Genomic DNA, 17,376 nt, shown 5'->3' on the forward strand with positions numbered 1-17,376 from the left:
CCCATACAAATGTCCTTCCGAAATTGGACTTTATCTTAATCTTAATCTTAATTTCTCTCCAAATAAGTTTTACATATACGGAATTCATGACACCTAATTTAGTGATGATTGGTCCATAATTAGTGACCTGCTTCTGAAATTCACTTCTACGAGCGTAAATCTCTTAAAAATTTTGGAATACACATACAACTCAACAAAATTAACTTTCATATAGACATAAATTAAATGACCTGATTCAATGTCGATCGGTAATTAATTAGTCATAGCTCCCATATAAGGCCCACTTCCGAAAATCATTCACGAAAAAGAAAAATATTTTTCCACATTTACTTAGTGTAGGATATTATATGGCCGGTCTTGACGGACCGTACTTTTTTACTTCTTTTGTAATATGTTAGAAAATGTTTACCATAACTGAACTGAATTATGAATGATTCAGTATATTTTTATCAAAGTTATTAAAGATATTACAATATCATCGATTTGTTGTTGCATATTTTGTTATAAATGCATATTTTTCTTTTAAATGCATATATTAAGCATATTTTTTCCATTTTATTGCATATTTAATTTTCTTTGGATATATTTTTATATCAGTGTACACAATACATTAGACCGTACCTCAAAAAAATCCTTGTACACCCCTATATAATGTATTTCTGCAAGACAGTTACGAACAATTTTTTTTTGCCGAACGTAGGGATCGCCTTTTTACATTTTTCGTTATAACTTTGCCATTTACAGTCGGATGTTAAAATATGATATATCAATATTTTTGTCTCGGGAAGACCAATGTTTTGCTCTAAGGGCCATATACCTCTAGTATTTATCCAATAGATCTTTCTTCCTACCACCCTAATTTCAGAAAATTAATGCTTGCAAGAAATCATGAAACTTTTGCTAACGAAGTAATTCGATAACACCTGCAGAACAGTATGTATTTACCGACGGATGTATAAATATGATGTAACGATATCGTGTCTTTTTGTCAAAGATAATTCGACAAAATTTGGTACAACCTTTTCTATTGCTCCTAGGACGAAGTCTATTGACTTTGGTTAGAATCGGTCCATTATTTCTCCTATCCCCCATATAAGTTATTTACGATTAGTGAAATTTATATTTTTCGTTTATTAATAATTATTAAAAACTATATTTCAAATAAAAAACTGGTTTTTATTGCATGTTTTTTTAATTTTTAGTGCATATTTTCTCACTTTATAGTGCATATTATAAGTGCATATTTTGAATTTTTAGTGCATGCAAATCCTTGCCTGGTGATCACAGAATCAGCTTAATTTGGCTAAAATCGCTGTATTTACAAAGTTATTAACGAGTTAAGATATTTCTGTAACAATAGCGCTCGTTCACTCAAAGCGCTCGTTCGCTATAGAAAAACAGCACATTAGTTATACAACATTTATTTTGATATATATCACACTCGCATCCCACTCAGCAACAAAATAATATCTTAAAGGAAATGAACTAAGCTTTCTTTTGAGCAAAAAAAGGCCCATTTTGAAAAAAGTTAGACCAAAAATCTCTTAAAGGAAAAGATTTAAACTTTCTCTTCAGCAAAAAAAATTAAATGATGATTTTGCAAAAAAGTCAAAAATTTTATGTTTTGAGTTAAAAACATTTATTTTTTTATTTTATATCCAACCAGCATCCCACTAAGCGACCAAAAAGGTTTTAACACAAACAGATTTCTTGAGAAAAAGGGACCATTTTGAAAGAAAAAAAAAAAGATTTTGATTTTGGAAAAAAATTTCAAACAATTTTAATTTTGTCTGCTAAGAACAATAGATAATAAGTTACATGGATGAGAAAAAACATCCGCTTGGCCAAAATGTCAAATTTAAAACCCCTCTAAATCAGAGAGTTTTCAACCGATCGTGTTGAAAAATTGTGTCTAAGTTACCATCTAATAGAACTAACCTAGATGCACATTTCATCCCGATCGGAAGACATCGTTTTCAAAATTTAGTTCACTTAACATTACTGAATAACTTCTAAGTAATGTAGACAATGTATAGTGGTGAAAATACAGTATGTTAAATAATAATGGCTGTCATTAAAATGTTTTTGCAGGATTTCATGAAAGAAATTCGATTTTTAATTATTTTCATCTATTGTTTAAGGTCAAGTTTCAAAAAATTTGACAAATTATTACTAAAGTTTGAAACTACCCCAACATTTCTTTACGTGCTATTACTTAGAATAAACAAAATTACAAATATTATTGTAATTGTTTTGTTTCTTGTTTGTTGGTAGGAAACAAATTTATATGGAAGAAATAATTACACAAAATTGGAAAACAAAACTTTAAGAAACATTACTTCCGATACGTAAAACCACACAAGTATTTAAATTTGTTTATGGCTTTTAACCATCGGTATCAACATCATGCATGAGTGGAGAAAACTGATGGGACTGAATGAAGATTATATTAAGAATATTACAGGAGATTAAAGGAAAATAATAATAAGAGTAAAAATGTAGATCGAATGGTATAGAATTTATAAAGTTTAGGAGTTAAATAAATTGTAAGACTTGCAAAATTATACACATATTTCTGTTCAAAATTTATTTATTATGAATTTATCTCTTTTTTTATTTGATTTTTTCACACATTTAGGTCATTTGAAAAAAATACATTATGATTTCTCTTCTCTGAGTGCATATAAAAAGCATAAAAAAACACATCATCCTTATCCAATTTATACAAAAACGATTTTATTCATTTCTTCTATTTGTTACTGTTGCTATATTATTTTTTATAAATTATGTTTTTACATTAAAATAATTGTTTTTAAACTTTACCAATGATTATTCCCTCTTCGTATGCATAATAGTGATTTTATTTTATTTTTTGCTTCGTTTTTTTGTTATATTTAAGTCCCACTGCATTTATTACTGTAATCAAAACAACAAACTTTTTTAATGGCCTTAAATGTTCAAATGATGAAATAAAGTTGTAATTTTTTTTAACCAATACTTCCAATTTTTTCATATACAATATATACTCGTATTATGGTTTTTGTTTGCACAAATCCAATAATAAAACATAATGGGGGCAAAAAAAAGAAGCCAGAAATTGTTAAAAAAAAAAAAATTAAATGAAACAAAATAAATTCGAGTGTATAGTAATCGAACGCACACACAAAGCCATCAATTTTTGATTAATGACTTTTTAAATTTTTAGCCGTTAAAAAGAGCCGCTCACTCTACCCACATGAACAGTGAAAATAAAAAAAAGAACAATACAAGGTTGCCACTGTCATAGTTGGAAGGGGAAGGTTGTTGCAAGTCGAGAACGAAATATTTTTATTTATGACAATCATTTATCACAACAGGCACAAGCTAAACGTTTAGCCATTATCCTTTTTTTCGACAAAAGCAAAAATATGTGTTCATTGTGGTAAGAAATAAGGTGTATTCGTTATTCACATTTTAATTACACTCGGGAAGAAATGTTAGTTTCATGAAATCAAATTTATGGAGAACTCTAAAGGTAGGGTCACACATGCCAAATATTTGCTCAAAAAAGCGTAACCACTTTTTTCAGTACAAATTTGTTTGACGTGTTTACTCTTACAAGTGTTTTGTAAGATCAAACAGCAGATCTTACAAAACTGCCTTTAGGCAGAATTGTAAGATCTGCCTTTAGGCAGAAAAATAACAACAAGTAGGAAATGTTGAATTATTTTGCCGGAAATTTTGTTTTACTTCTTCAATTTGAAAAACAATGTATCGCTGAAACACACCAAGAATTATAGACATTACTCCATGAAGATTGCTGTAAAAAATAACAAGTTTGCAAAATCATTAGAAGCTACTCAAGCAGTAATTCCAAAATGTTTGCGAGCAGCAGGATTCATCTAAAAGCAGGAAATTTGGGCATCATACGAATTTGAGCCAATAGACCTTGAAAAAAATCATATTTTACGATAAGGTAATTCTCTGTATTTGGTGGAAGAGAAAATTTATTATAAGCTGTTGTAATCTGATCAGACCATCACAGGGAACTTGTGCCGGCGTATTTCCTGTATGTTGTTCCACTCATTCCAAAGTTATGTGGTCTAAATGGGGTCGTGCGAATAGGGTCGCTTTCAACGCTCGCAAAACTTTTTGTCGCATGTTGACACAAAAACGAACGGCAGACTATATTGCTTCATCTGTTGTTGTTGTAGCAGCAGTGATTGCTGAGTTGACAGCCCTTGGCCGATTGAACTCATTCCGGTGCATTGCTTCATCTGTATTTATGGGTGGTGTAAATATTCTGGAATCACACGCTCTTGATGTTCTGGGCATGAAAATACAATGTGATGTCCGCTGGTGTAAACACATTTTAAAAGTGTCGAAGGAAGAATTGTCTCGGTTTTTTGAAACGTTTTAGGAATTACTTTACTCCATCTGTTTACACCACCTATATCCGACCGAAAATTTAATACAACTCCCATTTATGGGCCGGTACTTCAAAGTCTATTTTGGCGCTTCTCGACCGCGTATAGAAGAGGGCGAATGTGATTATTGGTGACAGTAGGGCTCCAGCTCTATTGATTCACTAGAGCAGCGTCGCAATGTGGGATGAATTTCACTGGTCTATTGGTGTGTCAATGGAATGTGTTCTGATGAAATTAGGGAACTTGTTCCTCATACCCGCAGATTTCTACGTCATACACGTTTTTCATCAAGAACACATCCCTTTGTGGTCAATTGGCCAGTGGACCGCGAAACACACTATATGCACAATTCGTTCTTTAGCCGTACTATAAGTATGTGGAAACTTCCCGCTTAAGTGTTTCTTGTTCTTTTCAATGTAGGAAAGTTCAAATAAAATGTTCACAAACACTACACCCTCTTTCTTCCTTCCCATAACCAATTATCCTAGTTCCAACACATTGCTTTGCAGGTATAGGAGTCAACCCTGAGTGGTGGTACACGAAGGAAAAAAAAATGAGGCAAGGCATGAAACCGTAATATTCCATTATGACAACGCCAGGCCACATGTTTCAATACCTGTTAAAAACTACTTAGAATGAAGTGGTTGAGAAGTTCTGCCTCACCCGCTTTATAGTCCAGACCTTACCCCGTCTGCCTTTTATTTATTTTAATCAACGCAGAACGCTCTCTCTGGGATATGCTTTACTTTGGAACATAGTATCCGATTCGTGCTTGGCCTCAAAAGATGAGCAGGTTTTTTGGCTTGGAATCCATATGTTGCTAGAAAGATGGGAAAAGGTTTTAGCTAACAATGACCAATTCTGTTTTTCAAAATTTGAAAAAAATCCCGGGTTTTTATTTCATCAATAAAAATTTGTTTAGATTACAGCCACGCTCGAAGGTTGTCGCCTTTCGGATGTATCCAAAAATGGCTTCAGTCAGTAAAGATTTCGTCCTTTGGCCGCTTGCAAAGGTTTTCACCTCTGAAGTGTATTAAAAACCAGCTTCACTCAGTAATGATTTATTGCATTTCCGGGTGAAAAGGGTTTCTAAAGTATTTCAGAAAACATCTGCAGTAAATGAAATCTTAACTATGCGAAGCCGGTTTAAGATACATCCCAGAGGTGAAAAAATTTGTGCCTCACAGAGGGATTTTTGTGTCAAAAATCCTATTTTTCGACCACTCAATTTCAAAAATCAAATGATGCAGTTTTGTAAAGAAATGTTTAAAGATGAAATGTGCATTTATAGTTTTTAGAAAAATTGTATTTTGTTTTTAAAAAAATTAAATAAAGTCCATACAAGGGTGTTAAGCATAAATTTACTTATATTTTCACGCAAGTCATATATGTATAATTTTCCTGATAATACATTTTACCATTAACATATTTGAAAAATATAGCAATTCTCCATAAATACAAACAAAAATTGTGGGGATATCATAAACCGTTAAGAAGATATAAGCCTCTAAAAATTATTTGATTTTTGATTTTTCATGGAAAAAACAATAATGTAGCCCCACTTTCCCCCAATGTAAGGTTCTCGGAAGTTTTCGGAACAGGATGAAAACTTAACATTTTTTGTCGAATAATAAACGAAATATCAGAAAAATTGTTATCTATTATTGGGTTTCGTGGGCGGTGGGCGTGACCGATTTCATTGAAACTCGGCTTGCCTTCTTTTTTTGTTTCAAAAAATGTATGTACCAAATTTCTAGACTTTTGCTTGTATATAAATAAATTTATGCGAAAAAATCGATTTGGATTGTGGACGTGGACGATTTTTATAAAATTAATTTTTTTCTTAATTTAGTCCAAATAATTCTCGATGCCTAATTTCAAGGCTCTATGATCACTTCTTATAATTTTTGCAGAAAAATGTATGGAGCCATCAATCCCTCTGTGCGTCTGGCAGTAGGCTGACAATGCAAGAACTCTATACAGAGTGATAAAACCTTTGCCGTTTTTGGAAGCTTCAGAATTGGGATTTATTTCACTTAAGAAAACCCCACAAGAAGAATGTCACATCACCTACACGTGAGATGAGCATGCTCTCAAATCGCTTGTGTAGATTGTCTAGTGCGGCATGAGCTGTGTGGCTTATAGCGCCGTTCTCTTAAAACCTCAAAGCAGAAAAAGTTATTAATCATCGACATTGAATTTGTTGTCCTGACCAAAGTCGTCCTCAAAGAACCGATGACGCCGCCAGCAGAAAATCCACACCAAACAGTGGCTTTTTCTGGATGAATCGTATGCTCTTGGATCTCATGTTTATTGGTAGCGTCCCAAATTCGAAACGTTTGTTTGATTCAGCCAGAAATGGGAGAGGCGAGCGGAACGTTGCCCAAATAGTACACCTAGTTTGATAAAATAATTTTATCATTACTACGATATGTCTGTCCCCAGTGATATGTCAAGACAAACAGAATAAATGATTGCCAATTCAACAAACCTAGCTTCAAAAATATTGTCGCTATAAACTGACATAGTTCGGAAGTCCTTACTGAAAGACCATTCAAAATCTACGCAAATTTGCCAACAGATTTTGGTAATACTGTCTTATGCCAGTAAAACCCTTTTTTCTGTTGTAAAAAGTTAAAACCTCCACAGAGCTCCACCTTCAGAAAACAACTAAAAATTAGAACAAGTTTTACTCTTAAGCGGCTTCGCCTAGTCGCCCATAGCGGCCTACCGCTGAAAATAAAATTAGATCTAACCAGTTGAGGTCGGGATGTAGCAACAGGATTAGTACCAATTGGTCCCGCATAGAATGCACGCTCCCAACCGACTTCATTTCCTAGTAAAAGTAGCACAATTAATTGGCCTTGACTTCAGTCTTGAAATATTAAACAAAAAAAATATTATAATATTTTGTTTAAAATATGATAATTGAGAGTATATGAAAGAATCTGAAATTAAGTTTCGATAAATTTAAGTTAAAATACAATTAAAATGTTACTAATACTTTAGCGTTGAGTGTATAATTAAGTCTGATAATGTTATAAACTTTCTTCCAACATCCCATAAAGGTTGATTTTTCAATGTTTCTTGATGATGTTGTTGTTGTTTTTGTTATAAGTATTTTATAAATTTCTCCTTTTCCACATTAAAACATCCTTTAAGAGCTTAATTCGACCATATGTTTTGTTTTGCTGGGGATTATACAGAAATTCTTTTTAAGTATTGTTTGTTGTAGTTCTTTTTTTATTTGTTTTCTTGTTTTTACAGCTTTACTGGCCGTTCAGTTACAGTTACATTGGTTCAGATTGGCTATATTTAACGTTTAAAACCCATTGAGTTTCACTTTCAGTTTTGCTGACATTGTTTATGTTGCCAATTTCAACAATATCGACACGGTTTTACTATTGTAACGTATATACATTCGTACATTTACTTATACTTCATTGTACTACACCCATCAAAATGATGAAATCTACGAATTTTTCCTGTCAAAATATTTTTGTTGTGTGTGCAGGAGTGTTTAAGTAAGGACATGTTTTTATATGTGTGTGTTTGATTGGAATTGTTCAGTTGATGTGTTTCCATGACCCAGCTGTTAAGCAAGTTGTCAATGTATCCCTTATAGACAGTAATTTTCACTAATGCCTGATCAACTCCAAATTATATATTTTGGATTATTTGGCACGTAAGTGGCCTTTTTCAGGACAGAGAAAAGCCAATTGGTTACTTTATACATCCCAGGTAATCTAGCGTAAAGACAATTGCCACTTAATCCAAGTAATCTAGAGTGTAGTCACTTTAAACGTTTATTTTGTACTGCACTTTTTTTATGAGTAATTCGTATAAACTGGTTTTAAACAAATTGTGTTGATATAATTTCCATACAGTTTATTTTCTATTTGCTTAAGCCCTCCCATGTAACCAAGCGTGAAGTCAATTGTCACTTTTGTGTCTCTAAGTAACTTAAAGTGTAGTCACTGTAGTCAAAGTAGTTATTTTACCCACCAGAATTAATCTATTGGAGAGTTTTCAGAGGAAGTTTTGTTTACAAGCAATCCTTTATTAGACTGTCTATGAGATGACTTTTTAACTAACTATTTGAGGAAAATTAGCACCCGAACATGTTGAAATAACTAGTTATCAAGATGATCAAGTAACCAGTTAGGTTGCTAGTAAGGCAACTGACTTTACGTAACCGGTATGTGAATCCAATGCGTTGACTACTATGGAACAGCTATCAGACAGTCTCCTTGTAATCCAAAAGGGTTAATGCAAGTCTTCAGATAACTAGTTGTCACCCTAAATAATGTGTAAAATCACTAGGTCGGGAAAGTCTCCGAGAACTGCTGGGGATGTTGTAGGTACTTATGTGAATGAATGAATATGTGTGTATATATGTTGGCCAGTAAACGTTGGCATATGTCAATCAAAACACAAGACATAATCTACGTTTGACATGTGAGAGAGAGAGAGTGAGTGAATTTCTCTCATAAGAAAAATGAACAGTTTGATTTTTTCTGAGTTCATTTTTTGTTTGTGTTTTATCACGATTGATGAAGACAGTGGGACATCGAAAATTCTTTTTAATTCAATATTGTATTCTTTAAAAGTTAGTACGAATATGCGAGAGCCGTAGCTTAATTGGTTAGCATGCTTGATCATTCCACATGGTATGTCAATCAATGGTTTTTAATTTTGAGTTTTATTATTTAAAAAGTAAACATAACATCTACGAAACGTCGGAAAAACTGAATTTTTATTTAAATTCCATCAGTTTCTGATTGCGAAAAAGTTTCAAAATGAAGACTTTACTTTCATGCATATCAAATGTTCAGAAAATCTGGTTATAGAATACATTATCTTGTCTTCTCTCCCACTGTCCTCTCTGTCCCACTTCATGCAAGACCATTACTTATAATTCAACTACTTAAACCTGTGTATTCCCCAAATGATGACCTTCCGTAATGACCAGTCCAAAAATAACAAAAAAAAACATTCACATTTAAAAAGAAACCTCCAAAATACAATGTGAAATGAAAAGGAAAGGAAAAGAAAAACTTTCATACAATAACAATAAGAATAATTTTAAAGTTGTAATCGTATTGTCATAGTTTTATTATTTATTTTATTCATTCATTCAGTCTTTCATTTATTCGCCTGTGTGTTGTTCTATCGTTCGTTCATTTATTTTCATCTGGTCAATGGGGGAAAAATGAAAATATCGACAACAAAACCAGCAAAAATTTATATTGATCTGATATTCATGTCATTTTTGTACATCTGTAGTCTTTTTGAATGATGACTTCTGATGTGGTGGCCGTCCAAGCGTTGGTTGGGTAATACCCATTACTTTCTTTTTTTTTCATTTTTTATTAATCAAAATTTATTGTGAACTAATGGACACTGAGAGAAATACAATCAATAGGTATTAATTTATCGCACTGGTACCTCTAAAGAGAGTCAACTCAAAATTTTTAAATTTTCACTTTTTGCAAGAAATCGATGTAAAGATCATTTTCTCTACTCTTTTTGCCAAAAAATACATTTTTACGAATACAATTTTTAATTTCCTCTACTGAAAATATTTAAATTTTTAGTTGACTGTCTTTAGAGAATATTTGTTTTTGAAACAACTGATCAATATATGGAATTTTGAACTTGTCTACAACTGGAAAGTGATTTAAATAATCGATTTTTTGAAAGAAACCTGTAAAGATGCCATATTTTCTTCAAAGTAAATACCTAAACTTTATAGCAGTTTATACCGTAAAGTTTTTGAAAATTCTGTTCCACTTTTGACCTTATGACCAGAACATTGCGCAAAAAATTAATCGATAACGATATCGAGAAGCCTCTATAAGATAATAACTTAATTTAATTGTGCACAATTATGAGCATGTGGCTTAAAAACAGGTGACTGTAGGAGTTTAAGAGTATGTTTAATTGAAAAAAAACTTCAAAGCTAAATGATCCCTGTTTCCCATATATATCGCTGACCGAAAACGAGATCCTTAAGTAGTTATTAGAGACGAGAGCTCATAAACGGAAACGGAAGATATGAGAGGCAGCTCATAAACGGAATATTCAGCAAGAGTGAAAAAACTTACCGCCTGATTGGAAATGCACTAAAAGGTGCAAAAATTGCCATTAACTACTTTTAAAACTCTTTTTACCATTTTGAATATGTTTCATAAATATTGGTGGACAATGACAAACTTACAATTGTACCACAAAACACTAGGATCGCCAGGTGGCCGAAATTCGACCACTTTTAAAATGCTTTTTACCACTTTTCTGGAAATAATTTTTGAAAAAATTGTGCATATCTAGATATAAGAACTTTTTAAACCATATGTGTTTCATCAATATTGGTGAACAATAACATACGTAAAAGTGTACCACAAAAAAACGTGTGGCCTATATACATAAATGTATATAAGTATTTCTACTACTTTTTAAAAAATCTAGTATTTCTACTACTTTATTAAGTAGGTAGTATTTCTACAAGTTTTTAAAAATAGTAGTTTTTCTACTACTTTTTTCTTTTTTCAAATAGTAGTATTTCTACTACTTATTAAAAAAAAGAGTAGTATTTCTACTACTTTTTTAAAAACGTAGAATTTCTACAACTTTTTAAAAATAGTAGTATTTCTACTACTTTTTAAAAATGGTAGTATTTCTACTACTCTTTTCTTTTTTCAAATAGTAGTCTTTCTACTACTTATTAAAAAATACTAGTATTTCTACTACTTTTTTAAAAACGTAGAATTTCTACAACTTTTTAAAAATAGTAGTATTTCTACTACATTTTCAAAAATGTACTTTTACTACTACTTTTTAAAAAAGTAGTATTTATATTACACACTTTAAAAAAGTATTATTTCTACTACATACTTTAAAAAAAGTATTATTTCTACTACATACTTTTAAAAAAGTAGTATTTCTACTACTTTTTTTAAAAAAGTAGTACTTCTACTACTTTTTTTAAAAAAAGTAGCAATTCTACTACTTTTTTAAAAAAGTAGTATTTCTACTAGATTTTAAAGAATGTAGTATTTCTACTCCTTTTCTAAAACAGTAGTATTTTTACTACTTTTTTAAATAGGTAGTATTTCTACTACTTTTTTCTTTTATAAAATAGTAGTACTTATTAAAAAGTGTATTTCTACTACTTTTTTAAAAACGTAGTAATTATACTACTTTTTAAAAATAGTAATATTTCTATTACCTTTTTAAAAAAAAATTTAAGCAGAACAACAATTTCATTTTGGAAAAAAAATCAGATTATGTTGGATTTTAGGTGCTAGTTTTATTAGTTCTAGAGATTCCGATTTTAACTGTTTTTACACATTTTTATCCCCATAAAATTCGAATTGCCAAAAATCCCTTCTAGTGAATTTACACATTGGGTACCTACATGCAAAATTTCAAGACATAAAAATTTTCAGAAGTTCAAAATTGTGAAAAAATTTGTTATGGGAAAATTCGAGAATGGACCGAATGAACTGAACGCAGTGTTTTAGGTGTCAAAACCATGATTGCATCATTGTGTAGCCTCTGATATACCACAGAATGAATACAGTCGAGTAGATATTTTCGGCTCTCCAAATGCATTTATAACCTCTTAAATTCATTTATAACCTCTTAACCCAGCCATCAATAACAAAATATTCACTCACTTTCAATGCGAAACCCGAAGCGTCAGAAATCGTGAGTAAAGTTCGGCCTACGAGCCGAATCGACACCAAAGCCAAATATCCATGGCGCTAAGGTTATGCTCTGTATTTGATGGGACAAAAAAGCGTCTATTATTATATGATGAAACCAGGCCAGACCATCACAAAGAAACTGTACCGAACGCAACTGATTCGTCTGAAGCGAGCTTTGGCCGAAAAACGCAATAGCTGTTATAAAGTATTTAGAATGAAGAGGCTGGGAAATTTTTCCGGACGTGCTCCGACCTACTGTTATTTCTGAACGATCTTTCTGGGATAGTTGCACTTGACTTTTGAACAGAGTATCCGATATTGGCATGATTCGTTCTTGTCCTCAGTAGATGTGCAGTTCTTTTCGCTCGGAATCCATAAATTGGCAGTAAGATGGAAAAATAGCTGTTTCCAGTAAAAATATCGTTCCAGTTTGTTAGTTGGAAGAAATTACTGAAAGTTTGAGAGAAGTTCTCTGGGTGATCCCACCTTTCGGTATGAATTCATGAAACAAATTTCGTTAAGTGCACAAATAAATTCATCTACTTTCACTTCGAATTGAATGTCAACTCAATGTTCCTGACAGTTCATGTGTGTGTATATACTGTGTATATCTTTAATGTGATTTTTGGCCTTGTATGTTCCTTTTTATTTGTTTTTATCAGGACATTTTCCTGTTGTCTAAGGTGTTTGCTGTACATGTATGTATATGGTTTTTATTAACACTAAAGAGAGGAGTTTCATACTCAAATGAAAAAGGGAAATAAACAATAATTTTTTAAACAGCTTAACTAAGTAGATAACATATGAAGTTATTAAACATTGAAACAGTAGAAATAATAAATGTTTAAATGAAAAATTCCTCCTAAAGCTAAATATGAAACGCTCGTATTGCACATTTAGGTGTCTGTATTGATATAAAAAGAAATCAATATGAATCGTAAATTCATCATATTCAAGGATTTTTGTTTTATTTTGTTCATTTTATCCAAAAGTTAACTTAATTTTGTGCACATTCTGATCTTTTTTGCTCCTTTTCTGTACGTACATGAGGTAGCGACAGTAACTGCCAGTCGTCCAGCCAGCCAACCAGTCAGGCAAATCCAAAAATTACTTTCTGTGACCGGATGTGTTCGTGTATTGAATGTGTGGCAAACAAACATTTGAAATATTTTTTGTGTTTTCGTTTGTTTGTTTCCCTTCATTCATTTTCATCGTCATCATGATTTTAACAGTTTAATTTAATTTTTAATTTTCATTGATTTTACGTGTGATGAAAATCAATTGTAATACATGTAATTTAATTTATGAGTGAGTGTTTTTTTCTGGTTTTTCCATTATTTCTTTTTTCTGATTTAAGTTGAATTTTATAGAATTTCAGGATGCTTTTAAGTGGACATTGTTGCTGTGGCAACACAATTTGAAACGTTACTTGATTAATAAATCAGACTGTATAACAAATGAATTTAATTTAAATTGTGATTTTATTTCCTATTGTGGTTTAAAGGTTAATAATTGTGTGCATAAGAGTTAAATAAACCACAAATTAATCAAAATTATAAAAATATCTAAATTAATTATTACTGCCCTAATTACAATTGAAATACCAATTTACCATAGGCTCAACATTTTTCCTAAAACATAAAGCAACTATTACAAATTATATTTGATTTATTTAAGACATTAATACATGAATTTGTTTCAACTTCAAACATAAATTCCCTTAAGAATTCTATTCCATGCTGAAGAATAAAATAAGTATTTAAATTGGCCATAATTAATTGATTTCCTAAAATAATACAAAATAATTTATATGCTAATTTCCCAATAACAATATTAATTATAAAATGCAATATACAGAAAGTAAATATTGAAATATTAACAAAATAAATACAACTTTTAAATAGTTTTCTCCCTAAAGACATAAATCCATAAAGGAAAACTCTTGGCCTAAGAATTTTTATGAAATTATTGCAATAAAATGCCAATGATCTCATTGCCACCCCAATAGATAACTGCTGTTTAGCAGGATGTTCAAAAAGATAAAATGGCAAAAAAAACCGAAGAAATTAATTGAAATCTATAATGGACAAACATCCGCAACAAATCAATTTTCAATTATATAAAACCACTAAAGCTAAACTGAAAAATATCGAAAAGAAAAACCTGCAACCACAAATTATGGTCACATTTCTCAATGGTAAGCAGATGTTGAGAACACCATTTCCAGGAGAACTCCGCAGAACTCCGAAGAAAATGTCTTAAGGCTAGAAAAATGTTTCAAAGAAGAAGGTCAAGACAAGACTCCAACAATCGACAACAAATATACCAGATAGAAAGTAAAGATCTCCATATGGCTATTAGAAGAAGCAAACCAGAGTGTTTCAGGCAAGTAGAAAAGTTGATTTGAACCCATGGGGAAGGGCTTACCGAATAGTAATGGCACGCTTAATATGACAAAGAACCGCTAAGGTAAAGTGTCTCCAAATCCTTGCGAAAATAGTGGAAGTACTGTTTCCAAAAGGACAGCCATTTCAGCAGACGTTTACAGATATCGAAACTACCATAAAAGAAGTGTCAGGGGAGGAGATATTGCAAATATGTATAAGCATTGGCGACAACAGGGCACCAGGCCCACACGGAATACCGAACAGGGCACTGAAAATAGCAATGTATTCAACAACTGTCTCAGGGGAAATTTCCTGCTCCATGGAAATCGCAGAAGTTGATTGCATTACCTAAACCAAACAATACACTAGGGGAGCCATCATCTTATAGACCGATTTGTTTGCTAGATACTGTAGGTAAAGTTTTGGAGAGGGTTCTCGGAAAGACAGTATGGTTTTCAAAAAGCACGCTCCACATTAGACGCAATTAACACGACGAGGAATATGGCTGAAGAAGCTATGAACGGAAAGGGCATGAATTGGAAATACTGCGCGATCATTACCCTCAGAAAACTTGAAGTTCAAAATTACATAATGAGAATAAGTGGTGACTACTTCTCAAACAGAACTCTCTTGTATGAAACCGAGGAATAAAATATTACAAAACATCTGCAGAAGTCTTAGGCCCACCAGCATATCCAAAGAGGCTAGTATTATCAGATTTGCTGATGACATAGCTATTGTGGTAAAAGCGCGGAATGTACTCAAATGACCTTATCCCAGTGTACGTAGCATCCGACGAGCTTTATAGAGTGTATTCTGCGAAGGAAAGAAACATAGACGAGAAAGAAAGATTGTGGAGCGTAACAAAAACTTAATCACATGGAAAATAAGATTAGAGAACTCCCAAGAATGTCAATGGACGTACAGGATTTTACCAGTAATAAAGGAATGGATTGAGGGAAAACATGAGGATATTAACTATCACCTCACCCAGTTCCTGATAGGCCACTGTGATATATATTTTAATGTTTCCATGATGATTCACCGAATTATCCGACATGCATGAAGACTGAAAACGCAGAGCATGTGGATTTCAAATGCAGTAGATTCGAAAATAGCAGACGAATAATCGAGGCGGAGATAGGACATGCAATTACTCCAGAGAATATAATGGAGGTCATGTTAGATTCAGAAGAAAAGTGGCTTTTAATTTCGAACTTTATAAGTGAAATAAGCGCGTTGCTGAAAATTGTGTTAAGGAGACGCAAGGAGCAAAGAGTAGTTAGCTTAGATTCAGACCAGCACCGTGATGTAATACTTTGGTCAATGCCGGGGTGTGTGCGAATCTTTCTCAGTAGCGAATAGTCAGTAGCTAAATCTCACATATTGAATCTCAATTAATATCCATGAAGATTCCGCACCCCATCATACATAAAACAATAGATTCTGGAGTACAGACTACCATCTAGACTCTGGAGTATCCACTACCATCTAGACTCTGCATAGACTACTGAGTAAACTCTGGAGTATAGACTACCGTCTAGACTCTGGAGTATAGACTACCATCTAGACTCTGGAGTATAGACTACCATCTAGACTCTGGAGTATAGACTACCGTCTAAACTCTGGAGTATAGACTACCGTCTAGACTCTGGAGCGTAGACTACCGTCTAGACTCTGGAGCGTAGACTACCGTCTAGACTCTGGAGCGTAGACTACCGTCTAGACTCTGGAGTATAGACTACCGTCTAGACTCTGGAGTATAGACTACCGTCTAGACTCTGGAGTATAGACTACCGTCTAGACTCTGGAGTATAGACTACCGTCTAGACTCTGGAGTATAGACTACCGTCTAGACTCTGGAGTATAGACTACCGTCTAGACTCTGGAGTATAGACTACCGTCTAGACTCTGGAGTATAGACTACCGTCTAGACTCTGGAGTATAGACTACCGTCTAGACTCTGAAGTATAGACTACCGTCTAGACTCTGGAGTATAGACTACCGTCTAGACTCTGGAGTATAGACTACCGTCTAGACTCTGGAGTATAGACTAGCGTCTAGACTCTGGAGTATAGACTACCGTCTAGACTCTGGAGTATAGACTACCGTCTAGACTCTGGAGTATAGACTACCGTCTAGACTCTGGAGTATAGACTACCGTCTAGACTCTGGAGTATAGACTACCGTCTAGACTCTGAAGTATAGACTACCGTCTAGACTCTGGAGTATAGACTATCGTCTAGACTCTGGAGTATAGACTACCGTCTAGACTCTGGAGTATAGACTACCGTCTAGACTCTGGAGTATAGACTACCATCTAAATTTTGGACTACCATCTAAACTATAGAGTATAGACTACCATCTAGACTCTGGAATATAGACTACCGTCTAAATTCTGGAATATAGACTACCATCTAAACTCTGGAGTATAGACTACCGTCTAGACTCTTGGGTTTAGACTACCATCTGGACTCTGGAGTATAGACTACCGCTACACACTAGATGGAAGACAGACTACTGGAGTTTAGACTACCGTCTAGACTATGGAGTATAGACTACCGTCTAGACTCTGGATTAAAGACATTGGTTTATAATTTACACTTCTCTTGAGCTTACAGTTGTATTATAGGTTGTGTGAAATAGGTTTCAACTTTGGGTCAAAATTACTTCTGGAAATGGTGACCACCAGCAAAGAAAAGGAAATATAATAAAAATCAAAAGTAAATATTAAATGACAGCAATGAAAATAAATTAAATTTTAATGTGGGGGAAAACTAACTACGTAATATATGTATGTATGCCGACAAAGACAACTACTCACGCTTAGAAATAAACACACAAACATTTAAACACATTGTATTTATCTTCAAT

This window comes from Calliphora vicina, chromosome 1 (assembly GCF_958450345.1).
Source record: "Calliphora vicina chromosome 1, idCalVici1.1, whole genome shotgun sequence".
In the NCBI taxonomy this organism is placed as follows: domain Eukaryota; kingdom Metazoa; phylum Arthropoda; class Insecta; order Diptera; family Calliphoridae; genus Calliphora; species Calliphora vicina.